Raw genomic sequence first — 7,498 nt, 5'->3', positions numbered from 1 at the left:
CTAATTTCCCGTACCTGAGAGCCCCACTACTTGAAAACGAAGGGGTGGTTCTTCCACCAAACAGGTGCAGGTGAAGAGAGGAATTATAACGCTTCCCTATTCTATCCAAAGAGAAGAAAAAGGTTTTGGCTGAAGTTCTACTATAAGAAAAAGTTCAACTACTACCCTAGTATGAACGGTGTATGGATAGATGGGAGAAGCATTCTGCATGTTTTAGTGCCAGTCACCTGGGACTATAAGAGGTACTTGATGTCCAACACCACTTGGATATTACAAACCAGGAGCAGGGTTTGGGTATTATGAAGAATACCGTGTTCGGGTCTATGTGACTATCTGAAGGTGGTCCCAGTACCTGCTGGAGAGGGTACAGGACTAGTCACCAGTATCACCTGTAGTCTCCCTGCAGCAGATCTTTTTTGCATTATTAACCTATTAGGCCTTGTTCTGCACTGTGTCTCTGCGTAAAAGTGGTCACTATGTCGCCCTGAAGAAGGGACCCTGCGTGGCCCCAAAAACATTGGCTTAATGAGGCTTGTGACACATTTATTCAATAAAAAAGCAAATGGATTTGATGCTTTAGACTGAGTGCTGGTGATCTTAGTCTTCTCCTATTCTGGAAAAAACAGCGCCATCCGTGCAATCACTACGAGCACCACGACTGTTAATCGAGGTCATATCGCTGTAACGAGTGCAGGTGACACATCAGAATACTGTCTATGGGAAGGCGGACATCATGGTAGAGTAGGAAAGGTTGGCTTCCTCATGTCAGATCTACCCCCTGTTGACTAATGATCGGCGGTATAAAGACCAAGAAGCAGCATTAGAAATTGAGGATGCACAGATCCACATAATAAAAAAAGCAATAGCAGGTAGGTCCTTGCACTGAATGTCATCAGGTACAGCTTCCTCTCCAGCAAGGAGAACTGTAGTACAGTATTAACATCACCAAACATCATTTTAAATCTTGTGACTAGCAGACGGCATGGTGATAGATGGATAATCTCAACCTGCAGATGTACAGCTATGAGGATCAAGACTCCGGTGTGCCTAGGCACAGAAATCGCATTGCTATTTTTCGGGAGAAATGTAAGAATCAAGGGGGATTTTTGAAGCTCACAAACAGACAGGACTTATCCAGAGACACAGATACAGTTTCAATTAACCCCTTTCCTCACATATGAGGTTTTTCAACTGGCTGTACTCAACGACCCATAAGCAGGCATAATGTACTAAAAGAAACACGGTGCTGACCCTGAGAAGGAATCAGACCACAGTAGTTATAACGGATCGGAGAAGCCACAGAATTCAATATAAACACTTTATTTGACAATCTTAAATTATAAATTGAAGAGCAACAATCTGGATACATTCTGTTTCCTTTGAGCTCCACTGGAAACTAATTATGCACACTCTCAGCCTGCCGGTACGAGTGAGTTATGTGTGTGAGCGAGACAACGTTGTCCACATTATTGTTTTTAATATGATCGAAGGGTGGGGGGGTTTGGTGACACTTGCTTTTTATTCATGTGCAATAATTTGAGATTGTCAAATAAAAGTGTTTATATTGAATTCCGTGGCTTCTCCGATCCTTTATAACTACTGTGGTCTGATTCCTTCTCAGGGTCAGCACCGTGTTTCTTTTAGGATTTTTGAAGGAACAGTTTAGGTACAATTAAAATTTCTAGGCATTCCCTATAACAGGGGTGCCCACAATTTTTTGTGCTAAGATCTACTTTTCAAATGACAAGCTACATGAGATCTACCAACGAAAAAAAAACCTCCCTCGCTCTCTCTCCTCACTCTCCTGGTGGTCTCTCCTCGGTCTCTCCTGGCTGCCTCTTTGGGAGCTTCGCTCAGCAGACTCAGGCTAATAGGTAATCATGTGTGCACAGCTAAATAAATAAAAAAAAAATGGAATAAAGGGGCCGCCATTCACACCCTTCGTGATCTACCAGCATCAGCTTTGAGAGCTACTGGTAGATCACCATCTACCTAATGGGCACCCCTGACCTATAACATAGCAAATGTTCAGGTCCACCTTAAACCCTCCCATCCTTCTTAAAGCAAAGGAATTTTAAAAAAAGAGGATACTTTCTGAGAGCGAAATGAATTCCTAAACATGAGCCTATTAAATGATGTTGTTTCCGAAAGCATAACGTGTGCGAATGCACAACTGGCCTACAACTCGTCCTTTTATCAAAACCTATAGTGTGTCAGTAATAGTACAGAGATGAGGCCGTGTGTACAGCCGGTGTGGAAGTCGCTGAACCGGAATCAGGATTCCGAGTCATGAAATGGCAATGTTCTAGAACAACCCAATAAATGCATTATTGGCTTTACGTGAAACCGCATCATGTGTATTGCCTAAACCCACACAGCGCTTTTAAACATTTACTACGCAGTTAATGGGCTCTGCATTATGACTGGTATTATTAGCTCTTCTCTGATCATCACAGAGCCGAGAAGCAATGATACTCCGGAAGATGAGCCAAACCATTAGCTATGCTTCAATGGACATAATTGCTGAGCTGAAGGGGCAGCCTAGTGGTAAAGTCATTGCTGATACAGAGGGTAAATCACACAGCAAAACACACCACACAAACCAAGCATGAGCACAATGCGGCCAAACCTACGTCATCAGGTTTAAACCGCAGAAAGAAAAATTTACTCTTATGATCCACAAATCAGAACGCAAGTGATATTAAAAGCTGTCAGAATGTGATACACTTAAAGGGTCAGTCCAGCCATAAGTGATATTTTGAAAGTTAACCACTTGCTGCCCGCAGTAATTTCTTACGTTTGCATACACATGATAAAATCAGAATTTGGGGGTAGAAAACAGTTTCAGACACCCAAATAATTATATATTTTCTGCAAGCAGAGGCCCTGTAGAATAAAAAGATGGTAGTTACAATTTTTTATGTCACACGGTATTTGCGCAAATGTTTATCAAACCAGTATTTTTAGGATACAGTACACTAAAATGAAATTTAGTGCACGGAAACAGAATATAATGCCCAAATCTTTTGGCAAAATATAAAAGGCGGGGTCACGCCGGGTAAATAGATACCAAACATGTCAAGCCTTAAAATTGCATGCGTCTGTAAAATACGAAAAAAACTACAATAACCAAAATTTCCCATAGGCGACGCTTTAAACGCTTTTATGGCTCATCAGTTTAGTGCACCCAGTGTGTGAATTATTGCTCTCACTCAGACGCTCGCGACGATATATATAAAATGCTTGGCGCAATTTTTGTTTTTGCACGCAGGCGCATCCGATGCGTGTTTGCGTTGTATGTGCGTGCGGGGGACTTTTAAAAAAATGTTTTGCATTTTTTATTTTTTTTTATGCTACTTTCATTTTTTATTACACTCGGCTTTATTGCTATTGCACAGGGGCAACAAATAGTGCATGCATCATTTTTTGAAGAACGCAGTGGACCGGAACGCATGCACTAATGTGCCACGCGTTCAGGTGCCGGCGATTGCACCGCGGGCGGGGGGCGTGGCTGCTGTGCCATTGAGTTCAATGCACCGCCACACCTCCTCTCACCCCAAAACAAAGTGAGCCGGCCGGGTTGCGTTCCAGAGGCTGAACGCACTGGAACGCACTCTTGATGGTGTGACAGGGCCCTGAGAGAAGAACATCACCAGCGCTCCAAGAAATGCATTATGGCAATTTATTATAAATATAACAGGTCACATAGGTCAAACTGCAATACCAACGTTTCGGGGCCTCGCAGGGTCCTCTTCCTCAGGGTGACTCAGTGGAAGGGGACCTTGTGAGGCCACGAAACATTGGCATGGCAGTTTGACTTATGTCAAACGCATTTCTTTGGAGTGCAGGTGACTTTGTGCTAGAAAATACTACCAGGCTACAGGGACCTCCACACACAGCCAAGCTCTTAGCCGGCTGTTCATGGCACTCCTGATAGTGCAGAGGTGACCCCTGATTTCGTATGGGATGACTGCACAGATTCCATTCCACACATAGCGTGTCAACACGCTCCAGTCTGATATTGTGTCTCTTGGAATCCAGATCAGTTGGCTTTGAGTTGGAGAGATGTAGGGCCCGGTTATACAATGCCATTTTCATAATAGTCACAATGTCCCTGAAGCCTTTCAGAGAACACCGAGTCCTGCTATTTTCAGCAGTGTCAGAATGACATGGTTTAGGTGCTAGGGGATTTTCAAATGAGATGCTTTAAAAGCTTTTCCAGCTGAGATCTACCTTATCCCCTCTGAGATTCATAGCCGCTTCACGTCTTTGCTTCTATGTTTTTTGAAAAGTATGCGACTTTCCTTTCTTTGTATCTCGCTGGCACGGAACAACACCTTTTATCATCAAATGCAAAGACTGGGCAATGTGATTTTGAATCAAATGCATAATTCACCAGCAACTTCATTCTTTCTTATGATTCTTACAGCAAAATTGTTTTTTGGAAGGATTTTGGAAAGAAATAAGATTTCTTGCCTTAAAGGAGAACTATGAGGCGAGTGCTTTTCACTCACCTCATAGTTCTAGCCGACCTGTGACAATGAGACTGTCACAGGTCGGCTTAGTAGATCGGAAGTGAGCGAACACATACCAGCGTTCGCTCACCTCTCGATCCTGTCACGGCTCTCTGCCGTGACAGGGGAGGGGCTGAATTCCCCCCTCCCCGCTCCGCAAGCACTGACTGGCAGATCGGATGGGGGAGGGGGCGGGTACAGCTGGCTCTGCCTCTAGATAGGCAGAGCCATCTGTCAGTCACGCAGCTGGGCGGATCCCGGCATAATTGTCGGGATCCGCTTCAGCATCTCAGTATACCGCGAGCAGCAGCTCACGGTATACTGCGGCGTCTCAGTATACTGAGCCTAGGGTGACAGGAGGACGCTAGTTTGTGTCCTCCCGTTACCCTAAGGAGAACTATGGGGAAAAGCCTTAACCCCATAGTTCTCCTTTAAAGGAGAACTATGAGGCGAGTGAAAATCACTCAGCCTCATAGTTCTAGCCGACCTGTGACAATGAAACTGTCACAGGTCAGCTCAATAGATCGGGAAGTGAGCAAACACATACCGGCGTTCGCTCACTTCTTGATCTATCACTGCAGAGAGCCGTGCCTGTTACTCACGGCTCCCTGCAGGGATTCCCCTGTCCGATCCTCCTGCGCTGACTGGTGGAACGGACGGGGGAGGGGGCGGGTACAGCTGGCTCTGCCTCTGGATAGGCAGAGCCAGCTGTCAATCACGCAGCTGGGTGGATCTCGACAGTAGGGATCCATCGGGATTCATCCTGGCTGCGGCGTCTCAGTATACCGCGAGCTGTAGTTGTAGCTCGTGGTATACTGAGCTTTGGGTGACGGGAGGACGCTAGTTTGTGTCCTCCCGTTACCCTTAGGATAACTATGGGGAAAAGCCCTAACCCCATAGTTCTCCTTCAACAAAAACTTTATACTTGCAGATCTGTAAACTTTGTGTCCTGGTAACAGTTCTGCCTCAGTTCTGAGGATGCGAGGGCTGCTTATATGCAGACCAGCCAATTTTCTAAAGCGGAATTATTATTTATTTTGTAGCATTCTTTCAACAACAATCTTTCCATACCATTAGATGAGCCGTTAACGTATGTAATTCATGCTTTGTACCTGTATAAGTCTCCCTTTTGCAGACATCCTGAAGCCCTATGGGTGATGCTGGGTGCCGCCATCTTGGTTGTTATCTCAGCAGACTCAGAGCTGTCACTTAAGAGAACCATGGCCCAACCTTTTTTTGACATAGTTCTCTTTAGGGTCACAGGAGGACATATGCTATTGCCCGCTATAAGTGCTGCCTTCCGTCTGCCCATCTATAACTTCCTGGATTCCCAGTGTACTTTGCATCTCTTCCCTGCTGCTTAATGTGATGCAACCTCCATTTCTCAAGACTATATATCCCATCATGCATTGCTTTCCGCAAGCAATGAAAAGGCTACATGTGGGAAGTTCAGACGTTGAGTTGTAGTTCACACGACAGGCAAGGCATATTCCCAGGGCCAGGGCCGGATTTTCGCACAAGGCCAACCGTGGACCGGCCTCAGGACGGCAGGGAGTAGAGGGGCAGCAGGGGTGTGGAATTCCTATCTTTCAAAGCCCAGGACATGCAGTTCCGGGCGCCGGGTGGGTAGTTGTTTTCTACATTTAGATTTTCTTTGGGCAAGCAGGGCTAAATGTACAGAGGGGAAGCTGCTGCTTATTCAGTACAAGTGATCTTGGCGAGGTTGCTGAGATCACTTTTATGCAGCCTCCATACAGCGGGGGGGCATTGAGGAACCTGGCATTGGGGCAGCAGAGAGAGTAAATTCGGGCCTGCACAGGGCAGAGTTGAAATTGTGTCACTGAATTGAGGAAGTACATCCTATGGGCATCTCACTAAGCACATTTACAAACTTCTGGATCAATATGGTTATTTGGGGTGTATAGATATTCAGATATTCAATATAGAAATACATGTTTATTTTTTGATCATAGATACACTTGAACATGTCAGGTAGAAAAAGGGGTTTTGTTGCATATATTTGCAAATACATCAAGGCATGCCTGCAAAGTGTTCTCCCTAACCCAAAACTATGTCTCCCTAACCCAAAACTATCTGCATCCTGGTTTCCGGTGTGTTGCTGTACCTTTATGGAAGAAGGGGCTGCCTCCCAGTAAGCCTGCTTACCATTTATGCATGCATACATTTACCCCATAATTGGGAACTTAGATAGTTTTAGGACCACATATTTGAGAGGTTCCTTGACAGCGCAGTGAAGTTTCAAGTACAGAAAAGCATTTATTTGCAAACATATGCATCAAAACCTCTGACCTGAGATGCGGAAACAGTCTAGCTAAGTCACTGTCTAATAGAAAGAAAAGACATTAAAAAAAAGACAATCCTTTGTGTGAAAATCCCCATCTGGTGTGACGTACAGGTAATAAAGCAGCTGATGTACACAGTCACATTCCCACAAGAAAGCAAATTGTTCGCTGGAGTTGAGTGATTTCTTGGAGAATGTTTAAGCTGTTCAAGATCAAAAAGAGTAGAAATGAATGCTGGACATATATTGGCTTTTTTTCCCCTAAAAATTCACATAGATTTGAAGAAAAAAGTTTTGATTTTAGGTGATAAAAAAAAGAACAGTGAATGACTAACATTTGTCACTATCAGCATGAAATCCCCCTCCAAAAAAGGCCACACCAGACAACTGCCATGCCTCTGGGCTACCTACAGGGCAAAAAACATTCTAATAATATTCAAGGGTCCTGAACTAAGCCATTTGACCTCCCTAGAGCATAATAATGAGCATTGTCAGAGGTCGGAGGCATTTGTTACTTCACCTGGAGATATACACCGAGTGGCCAGATTATTATGACCACCTGACGTTTGTAGGCAAATTAGCTATAATTTCGCGCTGAAGTTGCTAGAGGGCCAGACCATTATAAATAGGGAAGCAGGTTGTTTACCACGACAGTAGAAGTGATTTTTGACTGAAGATATGG

At 44.5% G+C, this 7,498-nt stretch overlaps 1 protein-coding gene across 1 annotated transcript in view; it reads right to left on the bottom strand.

Moving 5' to 3' along the window:
* Positions 1–7,498, bottom strand: part of HOGA1 (4-hydroxy-2-oxoglutarate aldolase 1) — a 28,949-nt gene that overhangs the window by 9,957 nt on the left and 11,494 nt on the right. The window lies entirely within an intron of this gene.

This window comes from Nanorana parkeri, unplaced genomic scaffold (assembly GCF_000935625.1).
Source record: "Nanorana parkeri isolate BGI_ZX_2015 unplaced genomic scaffold, ASM93562v1 scaffold2, whole genome shotgun sequence".
Lineage (NCBI taxonomy): Eukaryota > Metazoa > Chordata > Amphibia > Anura > Dicroglossidae > Nanorana > Nanorana parkeri.
This window is presented reverse-complemented; position numbering and strand designations above follow the sequence as displayed.